We start from the raw sequence: 23794 nt of genomic DNA, 5'->3' as shown, positions 1-23794 counted from the left end.
CTCCCAATAGCAGGGGTGGGTAACCCAGTGCTGTAGCATCAAATGGAGCATTCTGTGATATCCTAGCCCCATTCCGGAGTCTCAGTCTTTACCCTGACCTCATTTAGGACATGTGTAGTTACAATAACAGTTTAACAAGCATTAGCAAAGTACTGTGCCAAGGGCATTAATGTACATCCCATTTAATCCTCAAAGTGGCCCTAGAACCTGGTACTGATATTCTCTCCATTGGTTGAGGAATCAGGTGAGGTCATCCTTCAAGGTCACCCAGCTGCCAAGAGGGGAACTTGGGCTTCACAACAACTTCGATCTGACTTTAAAACTCTCGTTCTGCACTTGTGTTCCAAACTGCTCCTGTCCAAGGAGAAGAAACGCCTTGTCTCTTGACTAGCAAGATACTTGGAGAGGACAGGACAGAGCTGGGCCTCTTGTGAACAATCTCTTGGAACACATGGTTTTGATAAAGACATTGGGAGGCAACAGATTCAAACAAATATTCTCTAAATCCCCCTCTCAACCCTAATAATCTTGGGAATGGCTCTTGCTTGGCTGATGTATTGCAGAGGGGGGAAATTCCTGAAATAATTGTAGGATTGTTCAAGGAAGCCCTTCTGGCTAAGTCCACGGAGAGATCCCAAAGACCGTTCCCAATCACTGGCCAGAGCAAGAGAAAACCAGGGAGACTGAGAAGGTGCCCAAAGGGCTGTACATAGATGGGGCTCCTTGTGCAAAGCCCCACAGTGCTTTGTTAATTCAAGTGCCCCACACACCCTCTTTCGTTCTTAACTGTGCTGCCAGTTTGGGGTAAATAAGAATCAGATGGACAAAAATCATGCCATCTTCTTGCTGAGCTCACACTGTATCCTGTGCATGGTGCTGATTTATCTTTATGTGCATTATCTCATTTAATGATCATAGCCGCCCTGGGCAGGGACTTCTATTACTATCCCTATATATGAAAACTGAGGCTCAGAGTGGTGGAGTAACTTCCCAAGGTTACTCAGCTTGGAGGTGAAAGAGGCAGGATTCCACGCCAGGTCTGCCTGACTCCACAGCCTCTTAAGGACTGCACTTGACGCCCGGCATTGCAGGAAAGACAAGGGCTTTGCAAACACGGACTCATTTCGTCCTCATCTGTGCAATTGGTTCAGTTAATTGCCCATTTTACTGAGGAGAAAACCAAGCATCAGGGAACAGAGCCCAATTTCCTCAGAGAATCACAGGTAGAAAACAGCACAACGGAAATACAAATCCAGTTCTGTCCACTCCAGAACTTAATCTCTTTCTTCCATGCCTCATCGCCAATCAAATCTACTTTCTCAACGAGATGATGTCCTGAGCAGGTCCCAGTGGGAACTCTGGGCAGCTCTGTCCACAGCTCCCTGGACAGAGGTCGGCCTCCTCCACCCTCTGTCTCGTCTCTCCTCTAATAGCCTGGCCCCTCTCCAGGCCCTGCAAGCTCTCCACCCCCATGTCAACTGCTTTTCAGGCTGCCTGTCACCCATGGTTTACAGCTCACTCGATGAAGAGCAAATTCGTATTGATCTCAGAACAGCTCAAGCTGTAAATTACTGGTCATGATTGGCTTGGTCACCTCAAGATGAGGATCTATCCACTGCACCAGGGGTCTAAATCTAATTATCATCCCAGAAAACCCACTGGCACTGTGACCCAATGTCTACGTGAAAAGAACTATTAAGATGGCCAAGAGCTACCTGTAAAAATACATACCACATGATTCAGAGCTGGCCCTGGTCTTGGCTGATGGATCAAAGTCTTAGCGGCTTACTTTGGCCATTGAATTAAGTTTGAGACCTGACCGTGAGCCATTTCTGTTATTAATAATAGTGGTAATAATGACCATGGCACAACAATAGCTAATACTCACTGACCCCTTTCCATGCAGTATTTTATCCTCACAAAAGCCCTGTTACTTATTAGCTATGGGATTCTGGGCAAGTTACTTAGCTTCTCTGCACCTCTGTTCCCTCACCTGTAAAATGAGGAATAATATTAACAGCTCCCTTATCACAGTGGGGGAAAGGTTAAATGAAGTGATTTATGTAAATTGCTAAGATCAGGAGCTAGGTGTACTCTTACCCTCACTATTCATAAAGAAACAGAAGCTCAGGGATGTTAAGAGACTTGCCCAAGGTCACACAGCCAACATGGGGTTTTATTATAGATCGCAGTGCATTGTTTTTAAAATGTTCAACTGCCAACACCGAAAACTAGAGATGACTTCCTCTTTCTCTTGAACACTGGGGGAAAAAACTGGCAGCACCGGGCTCGCCTTTCTTTCTGCCATATTTTTCTGCTAACCAAATCTGTTCTCTCCCATCAGCTCAGCCCAACAATGCCTAAATCTGCCCACAGACTCTTGAAAAAAAAAAGTCTGGGATTTTGAGGTTTACTAGAATGCCTGGAGCAAATGCCTGAGTGCCCTGGAGCAGGTGACTCTGGCCAGCAGCTGCCACCATTCCACGGGGTTAGGGCTCCTGGTTTACCACAGTTCCCACCACTCCCTGCTGCCCTACACCTGGCCTACTTCTCACGTTCACAATGCCTGCCTGGCCCCTGGAGGCACCTGAGACTGTGGAATACATTAGCACACTCGAACCTCTGAGGGATGTGCCATCGTCATTCCCAGGTGCAGAAGCACGATCAAGGAGACCGTGACTTGCCCAAGGTCACCCAGTCAGTGAGCCTCAGGACCAGAATTCCAACGCAAGCCTACCTTCTCCCAGAGCCAACCTTCTTTGTCCTTTGCCGAGTTTCCTTCCCAGGCTCGCGGGCTACGTGAAAGTCTGCAGGCAGAGACAGGAAAGAAAAATCAATATCAATCTCTCACCCTGGGGAAGGAATGTAAAAAGAGAGAGTCTTCAAGTCGTCTTTCAGGTCTCACAGCCTCTCCTGCAATGACTCTTCTGAGGACAAAGGGCTGTTTCCAGTGGTTAATGGCTTGGTCTGTGAAAGACCCATATCGGGGAGAACACAGAGCTTACATGTGTCCCTGTTTTGTGACCGTCACAAAAAGGCTCCCACGTTCAGGTTGCCGTCCCTTTTTCCATCTTCAGACCTCGCAGGAAAGAGGCAAGGAGGGCTGTGGCTGACAGACACCCCACGCCCAGCCCCGACCCCAGTAGGTGACAGCACCAAGGCCCGTGAAGAGACGGCTCCCCCCACCCCAATGAAAGCAGCGCCCCTTCCTGGCCCCAAGGTTCGGGAGGTGGGGCGGAAACGGAGGCGGCGCCCGGAAGAGAGATTTCATTTTCTCTCCTCTTCCAGAGCTGACAGCTTGGACAGTAGCTTCCGAGGAACAAACTTTATTCTAAGGCAGACCGACAGGCCTGAGCTTTAAGCGATGCCATGAATATTTATGGCTTTTCTCCCTGCTTCTTCCTCAGCTTTGGCCATTACACAAGGTTCCCGCTCACTGCCGGCAGATGCCTCGTTATTGCTCCGCGGAAGCCGCTTCTCTGTGCCCGGGATGAAGAGCCACCAGGTGGCGCTGTTGTCTCTCGTGAATGTCGGCGACGATAAATCTACATCAGCCTCTGTAGTTTATGGAGTGTGCTAAGGGCTTTACACAGGTTACATCATTTAATCCTCGCAACGACCCCGAGGAGGAAGCAATGAGGCGCAGAGAGGAGAAGCTGCTTACCCAAGGTCACACAGCTAGGAAGCATGGAAGACAAGATTCAAATCTATACGCCGGCGGCAGAAAATTTCTGTAGCAAAAATGTCAGTGTACAAACACCAGCTGTCCCTGCCTGGGAAAGGCTATGGTTATTTTTTTTTTCGTGAAGTTATGTCCTTCTTATGTTTAGGTGTTAAGATGGATTTTCTTTTTGGAAATGATGGAGATGGGATGCGTGGTGGGTTTTCATGTCTTTAATAAGTAAAATTTTAAATTTCCTATCCAATGGACCTAGAGATTATCATACTAAGTGAAATAAACCAGATAGAGAAAGACAAAAATATCATATGATATTGCTTATATGTGGAATCTTAAAAAAAATGATACAAATGAACTTATATACAAAACAGAAATAGACCCACAGACATAGAAAACAAACTTAAATTACCGAAGGGGAAGGAGAGGGGAGGGATAAATTAGGAGTTTGGGATTAACACATACACACTACTATAGATAACCAACAAGGACCTGCTGTATAGCACAGGGAACTATACTCAATATTTTGTAATAAACTATAAGGGAAAAGAATCTGAAAAAATATATATACGTATAACTGAATCACTTTGCTGTACACCAGAAACTAACACAACTTTGTAAATCAGCTATACTTCAATAAAAAAAATTTTAATAAGTAAAATTTCCTATCCAAAACTTTTTCCCCCCAATTTTCAAGCCCCAGATATTCAAGATCAAGGACCATTTCCCTTAATGGACAAGCTCTGGTGTTCAGTTAGGAGGATATTCAAGTTTGTACAACAGAATTCTGTTGGTAACCCAGTCACACAGGAGTACAATCAGTAATGCATCGTCTGGTACAAGTGGATGTAGACAGGGGACCCAAGGTCTCTGGGCCTCAGTCTCCTCACTAGTAAAATGGGATAATTACAGCAACTCACGGTCTTGTGATGAGGACTCAGTGAGATGATGCGTGTAACTTGCTTATCACATTATCTGGCCAACAGTAGGTAATCTGGTGTCTGATTTCCTTCCTCTGTGAGGTTCGTCTATCTTGTTCCATGCAGTTGTGGTTTGCTCATTCTCTGCGTGTGTAGCGTCCCACTGTGTGAATATGCCACGCTTTATTCATTCTGCCATTAATGGGCATGTGGACTGTTTCACATCTGGGATTTCACAATCTTAGGGATTGTGGTCCTATGAACATTCCAATACATGTGTATTTGTGAACATAAGTACACATCTGTGTTGGGATTATGCAGAGGGGAGACTGTGGTATCCAAGGTATGGATGTACTCACTTTTAGGAGATACTGACACATAGCTTCCCAGAGTGTGTGTCAACTTACCCAACTGTCAGCCCTGGAGGAGTTCCAGTTCCTCCACATCCTCAGCAACACTAGATATGACAACTTTTATATACTTTTGACATTCTGGCAAATGTGTGGAACTGTCACATTGGGGTGTCAAACTGCATTTCACTGAAGACTAATGAGCACATTTTCATTTGAGTTTTAGCAATGGATATCCTCTGTTGGGAAATGTCTATTCACGTCCTTTGTTCATATTTCCTTTTTTTTTTTTTGCCACATCCTTTGTAGGAAATGTGTTTTGCAGAAAGTCTTTTCCATTGCACTTTACTGTTTCTTTCACTTAATTGTGTCTATTGATGAATGGAACTTCTTATTTTAAAATAGTCAATTTTTTCCCTTCATGGTTAGCACAATTTTATCCTAGTTATGTAATCTTTGCCTACTCCCAAAGTCATGAAAACATTCTCCTTTGTTTTAGTCTACAAGTGTATTGTTCTACCTTGCATAATTAGATCCACAATAGACCTGGAACTGATTTTGAGGTCGGTTTAAAGACTTCCATATGGAAAATTTATTGAAAAGCATGGTCAAATTTATTTTTATTTTCACTTCCAAGAGTGAGGTGTTTTAGCTGCAATCATCTTTAAGTGCTTGTTGTAGAACCTGCACTAGTCTATTCATTTATTCAGCCAACATTAACTGAGGTTGTACTTTGTGCCAAGCTCTGTGCTGGGCACTGTGGACACTCGGGTGCTGCCCTCAAGATTCCCTGGGGAGTGGACACAGGACATACTGTCCATTGAATGGGTCTGTCATTCACCTCTGTATTCTCCAAGCCCCACACAGTGCCCAGCCCATAGTAGGAGCTCAATAAATAGCAACTGCCTTGGGCAACAGAACAATATTATGTCTCTGGCATCTGGACTTGGACAAAAACTTTGTCAAATCACAGCCTGTCCAGTTATGTGCTGTGTGACTCTGGGCAGGTCACACCATCTCTCTGAGAGTCGATTTTCTGGTATGTAGGATGGGAATTTACATTGCAGGGTCTCCTGGGGGTTTAAGGAGCTAATCCATGAAAAGAGCCTGGCACACACTGAGTGAGTGACAAGTTACAGCTTTTGGAGTTAATATTGTCACCATGATGTCAAGAAGCCCTGGTAAATACTACGGTCTCCATTCTCCCTTCTGGAAAATAAGGAGGACGGACCACATCGCCTCTGTCTCCTCCACACCAGGACCCTAAGGGATCAGACATGGCTGCTGTGAGACCGTCAAGATGGCGGAAGAGTAAGACGCGGAGATCACCTTCCTCCCCACAAATACATCTACATGTGGAACAGCTCCTACAGAACACCTACTGAACGCTGGCAGAAGACCTCAGACCTCCCAAAAGGCAAGAAAACTCCCCACGTACCCGGTTAGGGCAAAAGAAAAAAGAAAAAAGAGACAAAAGAATAGGGACGGGACCTGCACCTCTGGGAGGGAGCTGTGAAGGAGGAAAAGTTTCCACACACTAGGAAGCCCCTTCGCGGGCGGAGACAGGGGATGGCGGGGCAGGGTGGGGAGGGGGCCTTCAGAGCCACGGAGGAGAGCGCAGCAACAGGGTGCGGAGGGCAAAGCGGAGAGATTCCCGCACAGAGGAGCGGTGCCGACCAGCTCTCACCAGCCCGAGAGGCTTGTTTACTCACCTGCCGGGGCAGGTGGGGGCTGGGAGCGAGGCTCGTGCTTCGGAGGTCGGATCCCAGGGAGAGGACTGGGGTTGGCGGCGTGAACACAGCCTGAAGGGGGCTAGTGCGCCACGGCTAGCCGGGAGGGAGTCCGGGAAAAAGTCTGGACCTGCCCAAGAGGCAAGAGAATATTGTTCCGGGGTGCGTGAGGAGAGGGGATTCAGAGCGCCGCCTAAACGAGCTCCAGAGACAGGCGCGAGCCGCAGCTATCAGCACGGACCCCAGAGACGGGCATGAAACGCTAAGGCTTCTGCTGCCGCCACCAAGAAGCCTGTGTGCGAGCACAGGTCACTCTCCACACCTCCCCTCCCGGGAGCCTGTGCAACCCGCCACTGCCAGGGTCCCGTGATCCAGGGACAACTTCCCCGGGAGAACCTATGGCGTACCTCAGGCTGGTGCAACGTCACGCCGGCCTCTGCCGCCGCAGGCTCGCTGCGTACTCCGTACCCCTCCCTCCCCACCGCCTGAGTGAGCGAGAGCCGCTTAATCCGCTGCTCCTTTAACGCCGTCCTGTCTGAGCGGGAACAGACGCCCTCACGCGACCTACGTGCAGAGGCGGGGCCAAATCCAAAGCTGACCCCCGGGAGCTGTGCGAACAAAGAGAAAGGGAAATCTCTCCCAGCAGCCTCAGGAGCAGCGGATTAAATCTCCACAATCAACTTGATGTACCTGCATCTGTGGAATACCTGAATAGACAACGAATCATCCCAAATTGAGGCGGTGGACTTTGGGAGCAACGATATACATATTTTTTTCCTTTTTCTCTTTTTGTGTGTATGTGTATGCTTCTTTGTGTGATTTTGTCTGTATAGCTTTGTTTTACCATTTGTCCTAGGGTTCTGTCTGTCCGGTTTTTTTTTGTTTTTTTTTTTTTCAGTACAGTTTTTAGCACTTGTTATCATTGGTGGATTTGTTTTTTGGTTTGGCTGCTCTCTTCTTTCTTTTTTAATTTTTTTCTTTTTTTTAATTACTTTTAAATTATTTAATTTTAAATTTTTTTTAATAACTTTATTTTATTTATTTATTTATTTTTCTATCTTTTTTTCTCCTTTTTCTTCTAAGCCGTGTGGCTGACAGGGTCTTGGTACTCTGGCCGGGTGTCAGGCCTGTGCCTCTGAGGTGGGGGAGCCGATTTCAGGACATTGGTCCACCAGAGACTTCCCAGCTCCACGTAATATCAGATGGCGAAAGCTCTCCCAGAGAACTCCATCTCAACGCTAAGACTCAGCTCCACTCAATGACCAGCAAGCTCCAGTGCTGGACACCCTATGCCAAACAACTAGCAAGACAGGAACACAACCCCACCCATTAGCACAGAGGCTGCCTGAAATCATAATAAGGCCACAGACACCCCAAAACACACCACCAGACGCGGTCCTGCCCTCCAGAAAGACAAGATCCAGCCTCATCCACCAGAACACGGGCACCGGTCCCCTCCCCCAGGAAGCCTACACAACCCACTGAACCAACCTTAGCCACCGGGGACAGACACCAAAAACAATGGGAATTACGAACCTGCAGCCTGCGAAAAGGAGACCCCAAACACAATAAGTTAAGCAAAATGAGAAGACAAAGAAACACACAGCAGATGAAGGAGCAAGGTAAAAACCCACCAGACCAAACAAATGAAGAGAAAATAGGCAGTCTACCTGAAAAAGAATTCAGAATAATGATAGTAAAGATGATCCAGAATCTTGGAAATAGAATGGAGAAAATACAAGAAACATTTAACAAAGACCTAGAAGAACTAAAGAGTAAACAAACAATGATGAACAACACAATAAATGAAATTTAAAAATTCTCTAGAAGGAATCAATAGCAGAATAACTGAGCAGAAGACCAGATAAGTGACCTGGAAGATAAAATAGTGGAAATAACTACTGCAGAGCAGAATAAAGAAAAAAGAATGAAAAGAAATGAGGACAGTCTCAGAGACCTCTGGGACAACATTAAACACACCAACATCTGAATTATAGGGGTCTCAGAAGAAGAAGAGAAAAAGAAAGGGACTGAGAAAATATTTGAAGAGATTATAGTTGAAAACTTCCCTAATATGGGAAAGGAAATAGTTAATCAAGTCCAGGAAGCACAGAGTCCCATACAGGAAGAATCCAAGGAGAAACACACCAAGACACATATTAATCAAACTATCAAAAATTAAATGCAAAGAAAAAATATTAAAAGCAGCAAGGGAAAAGCAACAAATAGCATACAAGGACATCCCCATAAGGTTAACAGCTGATCTTTCAGCAGAAACTCTGCAAGCCACGAGGGGGTGACAGGACATATTTAAAGTGATGAAAGGGAAAAACCTACAACCAAGATTACTCTACCCAGCAGGGATCTCATTCAGATTCGATGGAGAAATTAAAACCTTTACAGACAAGCAAGAGCTAAGAGAATTCAGCACCACCAAACCAGCTTTACAACAAATGCTAAAGGAACTCCTCTAGGCAGGAAACACAAGAGAAGGAAAAGACCTACCATAACAAACCCAAAACAAGAAAATGGTAATAGGAACATACATATCGATAATTACCTTAAATGTAAATGGATTAAATGCTCCAACCAAAAGACATAGACTGGCTGAATGGATACAAAAACAAGACCCGTATATATGCTGCCTACAAGAGACCCACTTCAGACCTAGGGACACATACAGACTGATAGTGAGGGGATGGAAAAAGATATTCCATGGAAATGGAAATCAAAAGAAAGCTGGAGTAGCAATTCTCATATCAGACACAATAGACTTTTTTTTTTTTAACATCTTTATTGGAGTATAATTGCTTTACAATGGTGTGTTAGTTTCTGCTTTATAACAAAGTGAATCAGTTTTTGGTCACAAATACATATACATATGTTCCCATCTCTCTTCCCTCTTGCGTCTCCCTCCCTCCCACCCTCCCTATCCCACCCCTCTAGGTGGTCACAAAGCACCGAGCTGATCTCCCTGTGCTATGCGGCTGCTTCCCACTAGCTATCTATTTTACGTTTGGTAGTGTGTATATGTCCATGCCACTCTCTCACTTTGTCACAGCTTACCCTTCCCCCTCCCCATATCCTCAAGTCCATTCTCTAGTAGGAAATAGACTTTAAAATAAAGACTATTACAAGAGACAAAGAAGGACACTACATAATGATCAAGGGATCAATCCAAGAAGATATAACAATTGTAAATATTTATGCACCCAACATAGGAGCACCTCAATACATAAGGCAAATGCGAACAGCCATAAAAAGGGAAATCGACAGTAACACAGTCATAGTAAGGGACTTTAACATCCCACTGTCACCAATGGACAGATCTTCCAAAATGAAAATAAATAAGGAAAGACAAGTTTTAAATGATACATTCAAACAAGCTTTAAATGATACATTTAAAGACAAGCTTTAAATGATACATTAATTGATATTTATAGGACATGCCATCCAAAACCAACAGAATACACTTTCTTCTCAAGTGCTCATGGAACATTCTCCAGGATAGATCATATCCTGGGTCACAAATCAAGCCTTGGTAAATTTAAGAAAATTGAAATCGTATCAAGTATCTTTTCCGACCACCATGCTATGAGATTAGATATCAATTACAGGAAAAAAATCTGTAAAAAATACAAACACATGGAGGCTAAACAATACACTACTTAATAACCAAGAGATCACTGAAGAAATCAAAGAGGAGATCAAAAAATACCTAGAAACAAATGACAATGAAAACACGATGACCCAAAACCTATGGGATGGAGCAAAAGCAGTTCTAAGAGGGAAGTTTATAGCAATACAAGCCTACCTCAAGAAACAAGAAACATCTCAAATAAACAACCTAACCTTACACCTAAAGCAATTAGAGAAAGAAGAACAAAAAAACCCCAGAGTTAGCAGAAGGAAAGAAATCATAAAGATCAGATCAGAAATAAATGAAAAAGAAATGTAGGAAACAATAGCAAAGATCAATAAAACTAAAAGCTGGTTCTTTGAGAAGATAAACAAAATTGATAATCCATTAGCCAGACTCATCAAGAAAAAAAGCAAGAAGACTCAAATCAGTAGAATTAGAAATGAAAAAGGAGAAGTAACAACTGACACTGCAGAAATACAAAAGATCATGAGAGATTACTACAAGCAACTCTATGCCAATAAAATGGACAACCTGGAAGAAATGGACAAATTCTTAGAAAAGCACAACCTTCCAAGACTGAACCAGGAAGAAATAGGAAATATAAACAGACCAATCACAAGCACTGAAATTGAGACTGTGATTTAAAATCTTCCAACAAACAAAAACCAAGGACCAGATGGCTTCACAGGTGAATTCTATCAAACATTTAGAGAAGAGCTAACACCTATTCTTCTCAAACTCTTCCAAAATATAGCAGAGGGAGGAACACTCCCAAACTCATTCTACAAGGCCACCATCACCCTGATACCAAAACCAGACAAAGATGTCACAAAGAAAGAAAACTACAGGCCAATATCATTGATGAACATAGATGCAAAAATCCTCAACAAAATACTAGCAAACAGAATCCAAGAGCAGATTAAAAGGATCATACACCATGATCAAGTGGGGTTTATCCCAGGAATGCAAGGATTCTTCAATATATGCAAATCAATCAATGTGATACACCATATTAACAAACTGAAGGATAAAAACCATATGATCATCTCAATAGATGCAGAAAAAGCTTTTGACAAAATTCAACACCGATTTATGATAAAAACCCTCCAGAGAGTAGGCATAGAGGGAACTTACCTCAACATAATAAAGGCCACATATGACAAACCCACGCCAACATTGTTCTCAATGGTGAAAAACTGAACCATTTCCACTAAGATCAGGAACAAGGCAAGGTTGCCCACTCTCACCACTATTATTCAACATAGTTTTGGAAGTTTTAGCCACAGCAATCAGAGAAGAAAAAGAAATAAAAGGAATACAAATCGGAAAAGAAGAAGTAAAGCTGTCACTGTTTGCAGATGACATGATACTATACATAGAGAATCTTAAAGATGCTACCAGAAAACTACTAGAGCTAATCAATGAATTTAGTAAAGTAGCAGGATACAAAACTAATGCACAGAAATCTCTTGCATTCCTATACACTAATGATACAAAATCTGAAAGAGAAGTTAAGGAAACACTCCCATTTACCACTGCAACAAAAAGAATAAAATACCTAGGAATAAACCTACCTAAGGAGACAAAAGACCTGTATGCAGAAAACTATAAGACACTGATGAAAGAAATTAAAAATGATACAAGCAGATGGAGACATATACCATGTTGTTGGATTGGAAGAATCAACATTGTGAAAATGACTCTACTACCCAAAGCAATCTACAGATTCAATGCAATCCCTATCAAACTGCCAAAGGCATTTTTCACAGAACTAGAACAAAAAATTTCACAATTTGTGTGGAAACACAGAAGACCCCGAATAGCCAAAGCAACCTTGAGAAAGAAAAACAGAGCTGGAGGAATCAGGCTCCCTGACCTCAGACTATACTACAAAGCTACAGTCATGAAGAGAGTATGGTACTGGCACAAAAACAGAAATATAGATCAATGGAACAGGATAGAAAGCCCAGAGATAAACCCATGTACCTATGGTCACCTTATTTTTGATAAAGGAGACAAGAATATACAATGGAGAAAAGACAGCCTCTTCATAAGTGGGGCTGGGAAAACTGGACTGCTACATGTTAAAGAATGAAATTAGAACACTCCCTAACACCATACACAAAAATAAACTCAAAAGGGATTAAAGACCTAAATGTAAGGCCAGACACTATAAAACTCTTAGAGGGAAACATAGGCAGAACACCCTATGACATAAATCACAGCAAGATCCTTTTTGACCCACCTCCTAGAGAAATGGAAATAAAAACAAAAATAAACAAATGGGACCTAATGAAACTTAAAAGCTTTTGCACAGCAAAGGAAACCATAAACAAGACCAAAAGACAACCCTCAGAATGGGAGAAAATATTTGCAAATGAAGCAACTGACAAAGGATTAATCTCCAAGATTTACAAGCAGCTCATGCAGCTCAATATCAAGAAAACAAACAACCCAATCCAAAAATGGGCAGAAGACCTAAATAGACATTTCTCCAAAGAAGATATACAGATTGCCAACAAACACATGAAAGAATACTCAACATCACTAATCATTAGAGAAATGCAAATCAAAACTACATTGAGATATCACCTCACACCAGTCAGAATGGCCATCATCAAAAAATCTACAAACGGTAAATGCTGGAGAGGGTGTGTAGAAAAGGGAACCCTCTTGCACTGTTGGTGGGAATGTAAATTGATACAGCCACTATGGAGAACAATATGGAGGTTCCTTAAAAAACTACAAATAGAACTACCATACGATCCAGCAATCCCACTACTGGGCATATACCCTGAGAAAACCATAATTCAAAAAGAGTCATGTGGGGCTTCCCTGGTGGCGCAGTGGTTGAGAATCTGCCTGCCAATGCAGGGGACACGGGTTCGAGCCTTGGTCTGGGAAGATCCCACACACCGCGGAGCAACTGGGCCCATGAGCCACAACTACTGAGCCTGAGCGTCTGGAGCCTCTGCTCCGCAACAAGAGAGGCCGCGATAGTGAGAGGCCCGCGCACCACGATGAAGAGTGGCCCCCACTCGCCGCAACTGGAGAAAGCCCTTGCACAGAAACGAAGACCCAACACAGCCAAAAATAAACATAATAAATAAATAATAAATACAAAATTAAAAAAAAAAAAGTCATGTACCACAATGTTCATTGCAGCTCTATTTACAATAGTCAGGACATGGAAGCAACCTAAGTGTCCATCAACAGATGAATGGATAAAGAAGATGTGGCACATATATACAATGGAGTATTACTCAGCCATTAAAAAGAAATGAAATTGAGTTATTTGTAGTGAGGTGGATGGACCTAGAGTCTGTCATACAGAGTGAAGTAAGTTAGAAAGAGAAAAACAAATACCATATGCTAACACATATATATGGAATCTAAAAAAAAAAAAATGGTTCTGAAGAACCTAGTGGCAGGACAGGAATAAAAACGCAGATGTAGAGAATGGACTTGAGGACGTGGAGAGGGGGAAGGGTAAGCTGGGACGAAGTAAGAGAGTGGCATGGACTTATATACACTACCAAATGTAAAATAGATAGCTAGTGGGAAGCAGCCGCATAGCACAGGGAGATCAGCTTGGTGCTTTGTGACCACCTAGAGGGGTGGGATAGGGAGGGTGGGAGGGAGACGCAAGAGGGAGGAGATATGGGGATATATGTATATGTATAGCTGATTCACTTTGTTATACAGCAGAAACTAACACAACAATGTAAAGCAATTACACTCCAATAAAGATGTTAACAAAAAAAAAAGAAAAAAAAGAAATGGCTGTTGTGTTGGGTGGGTGTAGAGTGGCATCTAGTGGAGAGGAAGAAAAAGTGACAAAGTGTCACAAGGATATTTGGAAGAGAATGTTTTCAAGGCTGGCAGAAAATCCAGGAAGGTGACTGGCACGTGCTTGTGTCCCCAGCCGGGGAGGTAGACAAACTGCCCTCGGCAGCACTCAGGGCTCCCTCCCATGTGCCTGAGCCCCATGTACTAATGGAAGACTCCCCCCTCCCCCTCCCCAGGCCTCTCTGGGTGCTGGGTCTCTGGGTCCTGTGGGCTCAGAGGCTCATCTTCCCTGTTCTGCTCCACCTGCCCCGTGTCCAGCTAAGGGCATTGCCTCCGCTGCCCCCAAGTCCCCAGCTCTCAGGATAATTAAGACCATGTACGTTAGCAATGTTCAAACACATTTTTCTGTTTCCACGTTTTGCTACTCCGAGTGCAGGAGCAATCTAAGGCCTGACTCCAGCCTTTTGTTTTCCCTGTTTGTAAACAAATCAATTTTCTTTGTGGTCCTGACAGGTCATTGGTCTGTAACACCTTCACGTGACACAGTCAGGCAGGACCTCTGTAGGTTCAGATCACAATTTCACTGGAAGCAAAACCTGCAAAGTCTTCTTAAATAATGTATCACAAAGTCTTCCACTCTGTGAACACAGGATATCTTTCCATTTATTTGTGTCTTCTGTATTTTGGTTTAACAATGCTTTGTAGTTTGTGGGAGATGGGATATCTCTGCAGATGGCAATATGGGGACAGAGGTACCATTGCTGGACACCAGTAGGTGTCTATGGACAGAAGGAGGATGTGGAACTAAATGGAAGAGTATTTTTCATACTGTGTGAGAGGTGAGGCCTTAAGCAAAATAAAGAGGAACAATGAATCTCCAGATATCATGGAAGGAACTGGTCTGATTAATTTGACTGATTAAATTGTGCTTAATTTGTGAAATAACAGTTTTGTTTTCAAATTACAAACAACTTGAACATAATCTTACTGTTTTTCCCCACCTAAAAATGTATCATAAATTAAGTATCTTTTCTTTCTTTGTATACATTTTTTGTAAGACCGAATTTTGGTCCTATTTGATAATGATTTATCATGTGATTAGTAGACACAGAGAACAGACTTGTGGTTGCCAAGGGGTAGGGGGGTAAAGGAGGGATGGATTGGGAGTTTGGGATTAGCAGATGCAAACTATTATACATAGGATGGATAAACAAGGTCCTACTGTACAGCACAGGGAACTATATTCAATATCATGTGATAAACCATAAAGGAAAAGAATATGAAAAAGAATGTGTATATATATATATCTATATATTTCTATATATATCTATATATATCTATATATATATATCTATATATATATATATATATCTGAACCACTTTTCCATACAGTGGAAATTAACACAACATTGTAAATCAACTATACTTCAACAAAATTTTAAAAAAAATTTTTTTTAAATATCAAAAAGAAATCATGTGATTAGATGACTCTTACAGATTCAATGTTTTAGCAGTGGGAATAAAGACTCGGGGAGATGGTCTGAAAGAGGCCAGGTTAATTCTCAATGGTTGGATTAAATTGTATTGCATCTAGAAAGTAATCAGCCGGTGTTTGCTTTTTGCTGGATCCTTTGGTCATTGTAAAGACAGAGCCCAGCGCTCCTGTATTATCTAATTAAGAAAAACTGAAAAAGACGCATCTCTAGCTAAAAACCGTGACCCGTGTTCTGTGAGGTGGGGGCTAAATTTCAAGTGTAAGAACAAAAGACAGTGGAAAGCATTTATCTCAGTATAAGAACAAGTTTATACAGAGTGCAGCCAGTGAGCTGTGCTTTCAGTTTTCGTGGAGCCAAATACGCTCATCTCTGGGCTGAAAGGAGGGTATGTGGATGTCGCTGGAAGAGTGAAAACAACATAGGCTGGCTTTTTGTTTTTTACCTTTTGGCCCCGCTACGCGGCACGGGGGATCTTAGTTCCCTGACCAGGGATCGAACCCACGGCTCCTGCATTGTGAGCGTGGACTCTTAACCACTGGACCGCCAGGGAAGTCCCCTGTTTATTAATCCTGTAGATGTAACTTGTAGGGAATAGGAGGACCCTGAGGACCGCGCTAATGGGCAAACGCACAGTATGTCCATGAGGTGGCGCGAGGACCATATTCTGTGACCTGTGGAAGGATGTGCGGTATTTGCCTGCGGTGCTCCCAGCAGCTGTGCTGGTGAGCATCCTGCGTGGCGGGGACGGCTGGGTGCTGAGACCAGGATGAAGGTAGTCATGGTTTGGGGGAAAGTTAACAGAGAGCAAGGAGCTGAAGTCTTGGAGCAATGACGGGGTAGGCCCGGCAGCTATTGCGTCCCTGCGGTGAATCCATGTATGGCCCTAAGCAAGATGCTGAAAGAGCACAGTCCCCAGCAGAGAGGTCCAGCAAGGCAGCAGTGTAACCAAGGAGACGCCAACTCCGGTGATGGAAGCAGCGGGTGGAACCTTCAGAGAATCAGCTCAGGACACGTGGGAACTGTGGGTGAGTGTCCACGATTCTGAGGCAGCCGAAGGAGGGTGGACGGGAGGCCAGGGGGTGAGGCACTCCAGGCCCCACCTGCACAGAGCCAGGGGTGATCCAGGCAGTGGGTGGGCTGTGAGGTCGACACCTGGGGGCATCAGACAGCAGGTGTGCCAATTTTTCAGATGCTGGTTACTACTATAATTAATTTTGTGAATGATGGAAATATTGATGACATCATCGCTTAAAATTCACAGTGGGTAACATTTGCTTTGTTTTACCAAGAGCCCAAATTGACCTTTTTTAGTCTTTTATATTATGTACATATTATTTTGATAATGTTATTTAAAAAATAAAATTTCCAAATTGTGTTACATTTTTAAACAATATTGAATATTTTTAAATTACATTTTCAGAAGTTTCTTTCCTGAGTGTTCACCAATTTCACCATGTATTGCTTTTGTCCAGTGTTTATTGATGTTGCTTTGACCTTGAGGAAGAAGTTTACATTATCAACAAAATTAAATCTAGACATTCTACGTCATTGTTGCATGTACATATATAATTATTACTGTATAAATACATATATAAGTATAATATAAATATAACATTAGATATATATATGTGTGTTTGTATATGTGTGTGTAAATATTTCATGCTTAATCTTTAGCCAGTGCAATAGTGGGTTTTTAAAAAAAAAACAACTCTCATTTTAACTTCACTTGATGGCTTTTTAAGGCTTTTTAAGATTTAAAAAGTTCATTATCACATAAATCATATCAATGTTTTGTTAGGTCAGTCTCCCAAGGCAATAGAAGTAAAAGCAAAAATAAACAAATGGGGCTTAATCAGACAAGTTTTTATACAGAAAAGGAAACCATAAACAAAATGAGAAGAAACCTACGGAATGGGAGAAAATATTTGCAAATGATGTGACTGACAAGGGATTAATTTCCAAAATATCCAAACAGCTCATACAACTCAATAACAAAAAAACAAACAACCCAATCAAAAAATGGGCAGAAGACCTAAATAGACATTTCTCCAAAGAAGACATACAGATGGCCAACTAGCACATGAAAAAATGCTCATGATCGCTAATTATTAGAGAAGTGCAAATCAAAACTACAATGAGGTACCACCTCACACTGGTCAGAATGGCCATCATTAAAAAGTCTACAGATAACAAATGCTGCAGAAGGAGTGGAGAAAAGGGAACCCTTCTACACTGTTGGTGGGAATGTAAATTGGTGCAGCCACTATGGGGAACAGTTCGGAGGTTTCTCAAAAAAAACAGAATTGCCATATGATCCAGCAACCCCACTCCTGGGCATATATCTGGACAAAACTATAATTCAAAATGATACATGCACCCCAATGTTCATTGCAGCACTATTTACAATAGCCAAGACATGGAAACAACCTAAATGTCCATCAACAGATGAATGGATAAAGATGTGGTGTGTGTATACACATACACACACACACACAACGGAATATTATTCAGTCACAAAAAAAGAATGAAATAATGCCATTTGCAGCAACATGGATGGACCTAGAGATTATCATACTAAATGAAGTAAGTCAGAAAGAGAAAGACAAATACTATATGATATCACTTATATATGGAATCTAAACTATGACACAAATGAACTTATCTATGAAACAGAAACGGACTCACAGACAGAACGGACTTGTGGTTGCCAAGAGGGAGGTGTCGGGGAGGGATGGATTGGGAGTTTGGGATTAGCAGATGCAAACTATTATACAGAGAATGGATAAACGACAAGGTCCTATTGTATAGCACAGGGAACTATATTCAATACCCTATGATAAGCCATAATGGAAAAGAATCTGAAAAAGAATATATGTATATGTATAACTGAATCACTTTGCTGTACAGCAGAAATTAACGCAACATTGTAAATCAACTATACTTCAATAAATTTTTTAAAAAAGATTTTAAAAGTTCAGTGTTGTTATTATTCACTCCATTGTTCATTCATGATATAAATTTTCACTTGCTTTAGCTACAGTACTTAGAAAATGTAGGTCCAGGAAGAAGAACGGATGGCATGTTTTCCAAATAATCATGTTGTATTGTAATCTAAAGTAAAGTGAGATGGAATCTGAAAATGTTTTATTGCGATCTGATTCTTTTCCTTGGCTTCATTTCCAAGCAGAGTAGAAAGAAGGAATCTTACTGTCTTGTTTTACCCCTTGATTAAATGTAAAAAAATTTAATGATCAAAAATAATGAAGCTGATTCTCTTCTTATAAATTTATTTATTTATTTATTTATTTATTTATTTATTTTTGGCTGTGTTGGGTCTTCGTTTCTGTGCGAGGGCTTTCTCCAGTTGCGGCGAGCGGGGGCCACTCTTCATTGTGATGCGCGGGCCTCTCACTGTCGCGGCCTCTCGTTGTGGAGCACAGGCTCCAGACGCGCAGGCTCAGTAGTTGTGGCTCACGGGCCCAGTTGCTCCGTGGCATGTGGGATCTTCCCAGACCAGGGCTCGAACCCGTGTCCCCTGCATTGGCAGGCAGATTCTCAACCACTGCGCCACCAGGGAAGCCCCTGAAGCTGATTTTCAATATTTTTTAAACTCATAGAAATGAATAGGCCATAGGGGCAGTTCACAAATTGCAATAATTATTTAATATCTTTAGAAATTACTGGGCACTCTCAATGCAATTTGATGGTGTGTGTGTCAAAGATCCTGCACAGGTGTTAGTGACAACTGCAGACCCTTTGAACATAGTAAATGACCCTTTGACTAACAAATTTGTGCTAAAATGAGCAGCAACCCTCAGGGGTCGTTATATCACCATTTACAAAGGGATGGGTACCTCCCTCTTCTGATGCAGGTTCCAGGACTCCATTCTACTTTCTGAACACCCACCACAGTCCAGGACTAAGGTGAAACCATCTCTGCTCAGTTCAGTAAACATATGTGTCTACTAAGACCTAAGACTTGACCCTGCTCCTTACAAGTTTATTTGAAATTACAGCAGTTTCAATTCATATGCAGCCAATGTTTTTAGGAGAAGATGCACCTACACTGCCCTCCCTTCTGCTTCAAAACCTGTAATTCCGGTTATAAGATAAATAAGTACAAGGGATGTAATGTACAACATGATAGTTATAATGATCACAACTGCTGTATGGTATATATGAAAGGCGTTAAGAGAGTCAATCTTAAAGGTTCTTATGAACCCAGGAGGAAATCAGGCTGCTACCAGATGAAGGGGGTGCAGTCTCTGGCAGTCAAATGTACCAGCCCTTATACTTGGGCTTCCCGAAAACACTTCCTGTGCTTGTCCCTGGGGGAGGGGCCTCAGCCACCCACGTCCAGGCATTTGCATGTAGTCCCTAGAGGGCGTGGAGATCCTGGCTGAAGGACCGTTCAGGGTGGGGCTGCTGAGATTATCAAAGATGGGGCAGGCAGACCCCTCCGGTTTCCAGATCTGGGTCTTTCGCAACTTATCTGGGTGGCCACTTATTTATTTATTCAGATCAGGCCCTCCATTTCACTGAATTGCATGTGTTTATTTCATGCCTCTGAGCCTTCACTCCATTTCTTTTAAAAGAAGCAGAGAAAGGCAAAATACAATGTCGCAGTTCTGCTTAATCCGGTGCAAGGCTTAAAAACCAGACTTTCCTCAATTTCCTCATTCGTTGAAATGGAGACGACATAAGGAAACCACTAGAACAGTAGCATGCCACGTCATTTAGGGGCTGAAACGTGACACTATTTAAGGACAGCTGCCCCCTGTTAGGCCCTTAAAATACTGAGCACCTGGTTTGTGGTGACCCCGCCATCATTGAACGTTAATTGAGTAAGTTCGTTCCTTAAAGACGCATTTATACATTGCCGCCTACAGATGGCGCCAGAGACCGCGATCCGCGGCCTAGGGCCCAGAGCACTTTCTGGTCCGGCGCGCTGGAACCCCACATGTCTCAGCCTTCGACCTTCTCACTCTCGCAGGACACACTAATCACGCACACGAGCCCCTCACCTCTCATTCACTCTCTTTCAAACGCACTCGCACACTCTCACCTGTACCGTCTCTCTCTGATACATGCTCTAGAAGTTTCTCCCAATATACAGCATTAAGTAGCCCTGGCAGATCCCATGGCCCAGAAGCCTAAAACACGTGCTCTGGCTCCTTGAGAAAACATATGCTGACCCTTTCAGCTGGCGCTTTGCAGGACTTCTCGTGCCCGTCACCCACAGCACCTCCAGGCCATCAGTGGGCCCAGTCCCCGTGACAACCATCCGGCTCCCCGTGGGTTTCCAAGAGGCTCCCACTGAGAAACTGCTTTCAGGTCTTTTGTCTCCTATTGACTGCCTCTCCAAATCTTTATCCTACTTTTAGGGATAATGCTTAAACAGTAAAATATTATTTAATTATTTTACTTAATTTGCACACTTACGATTCCAAAGCCTGGGGCTGTCAGGAAGGGCTTCTGAGAGATGCGGTCTGAGCTGATGGGAGGCAAGGGGGGAAGCTGCCGAGGAGGAGAGGTAACAGGAGTTACAACCACTTCTTTACGGGCACTTTCTGTTTGTCAGATGTTTTCTCGGACTGTTACTGCTTCTCTAATCAGAGTATTACTGAGAAGGAAATGAAATCAGAGGTTTGAGGGTGGGGACTTAAGAGGAGATAGAAGAGCTGGGGCTGGAACCAGTCTCGCTGTCCAGCCCGGTACTCTTAACTTCTGGGCGTCCTCCTTTTCTGAGGCCTCTGCATCCTCAGAGGCCTATGGGGTGCCAGGAGATCCACTGCTAATGTTATAAAAGGAGATGAGGCCAAGATCCATCTTCAGGAAAATCCATGAAGGTCACTAGACCTGGGCTGCCCAGTACTGTAGCCACCAGCCCCATGTGGCCGCTGAGCACCTGAAATGTGTCTTATCTGAATTGAGATGTGCAGTGAGTGTAAAATGCTTCAAAACTGATTTTGAAGACGTTATAAGAAAAGTGATTTCAACTATTTCATTTTGAGATCTTTTAAACATTGATGACTCATTGAAATAACATTTTGCCAAATAAAATTATTTTGACTTGGTTTCTTTTGCTCTAGTTTAATGTGGCTACTAGAAAATTTATAATTAGATATGTGGGTTACATTCTCCTGGACATCCTGGTCTAGACTCAGAGACCCTCCAACTTCCGCCAGCTGGTCCGACTCGGCTGTGGTTCAGATCCCCAGCAGCAGCTGAGAGGTTGAATCAGTCAACGGGGGAAACTCGGTTCACCATGTGGTAGAGGACTCCAACCAGGATCTGATTAAGGAAAAAGAGCATCATCTCTCCAGCCTGGGTGCTGAAACCTAGTCCTGCCTACAGCTCCTGGAGCAGAGGGCTCAAGGGTCCCTAAGTGTACACACTAGGTCTGGGATTGAGCTGGCCTCGGCATCACTTGCTGTATTAATAAATTACTCCATTCCCCAAACTTTGTTCTGTCATATTTGCCTTTTGTAGAAAACTGAGAAGCAAAAAAGAAATTACATAAGATTGGACTTGCCTCTCTACTAGATCCTCCTCTGGCCTCCAACTCCTTCTGAAGGTGATTCAGCTCTTGAGTGAGATCCACCTACAAGGGGCTTTTAATTTTTAAAATTTTTTAGAAGATTCTTAGTCACACATTTAATGAGACTTGTATAGGACTTGTACAGGGTAAAATCTGTAAAACTTTGCTGAAGGATGTGAAAATTGATTTTTTTATTGAAGTATAGTTAATTTACAATATTAGTTTCAGGTGTACAGCATACTGATTCCATATTTTTACAGATTATACTCCATTAAAAGCTATCTATTCTATACATAATAGTTTGTATTTCTTAATCCCTTAATCCCATACCCTCCTCCCTTCCCTCTCCCCACTGGTAACCACTAGTTTGTTTTCTATATTTTGAGCCTGTTTCTGATTTGCTATATACATTCATTTGTATTATTGTTTAGTTCCACATATAAGTGATATAATACAGTATTTCTCTTTCTCTGTCTGATTTATTTAACTAAGCATAATAAATACCCTCTAGATCCATCCAATTGTTGCAAATGACAGAATTTCATTCTCTATGGCTGAGTAATATTCCATTGTATGTATATACCATATCTTCTATAAGGGGCTTTTTATACTGAAGGATCTCTTCCCACCCTATTCATACCAGGCCTCTTTAATCTGATTGTATTTTGATTTACTTCTAGCAAAAATGAGATTTTTACTAAAGACAAAGAAGTTACCACAAACATTCTTTACTGAAGTAAAGTATCACAAGCATTTTTACTCAACATTTTAAATGAATTGCACGTGCATTAATTAATTACAATTCATTAATATTACTTCATATATATTTGTAAATATGTCATGCTTAATCTGTAAACCACACAATGGTAGGTAAAATTCTCATTTACTCTGACTCATACATTTTTAAGATTAAAACATTCAGCTTTGCTAATTAATATTGACCCTTCACTAATACCTGATGTAAATTCTCACTTCAGCTAAACTATTTAGAATATGTGGGTCCAGGTTGATGGACACACAACGTATTTGCTAAGGAATCACGTGGTACCAAGGGGAGGTGAGATGGGATTTGGCCGTGCTTAATTCCCATCCTATGAGATAGATTCTTCGTCTTGATTTTATTGTCAGTCAATGACTAGAAAGAAGATATTGCAAATTGCCACCTTGTTTTACTGTGCATTAAAATGTAAGAGTGAAGATGTAGCAAAAATCATGAAGCTGATTTGAAATAGTTTTGAGATTCAAAATATGAGGTCATAATGGCAGTTCATAAATTGTACATATTTTAAATACCCATATTACTGAACACTCAATGAAGTTTGAGAATTTGTTGTTGTTTTTAGACACTTCCCCACATATTTTGACCTTCTTTCTTCATATATAAAAAAACATGGACAGGTTTTAGTTCTTGAGTGACAGTTGCAGACATATTTAACATTTGATTAATGAAGTAATCATAAAAGGCTCCAGCCATCTCACAGCTACCCGCTAGGTGGCGCTATGTCAAAGTCTATGAAACGATTTGGCTCTTCCCTGTTCTGATCCAGGTTTCCTGCCTCCTAGATTCTACTTTCTGAAATGCTCACCAGAAAGCAAGGACCCATCTGATCCTGTGACGGCTCAGTTTTGTAGACATTTCTGTCTCTTGA

This window comes from Balaenoptera ricei, chromosome 14, assembly GCF_028023285.1.
Source record: "Balaenoptera ricei isolate mBalRic1 chromosome 14, mBalRic1.hap2, whole genome shotgun sequence".
In the NCBI taxonomy this organism is placed as follows: Eukaryota; Metazoa; Chordata; class Mammalia; order Artiodactyla; family Balaenopteridae; genus Balaenoptera; species Balaenoptera ricei.
The sequence above is the reverse complement of the archived record's forward strand: the minus strand, read 5'-3'. Positions refer to the sequence as shown.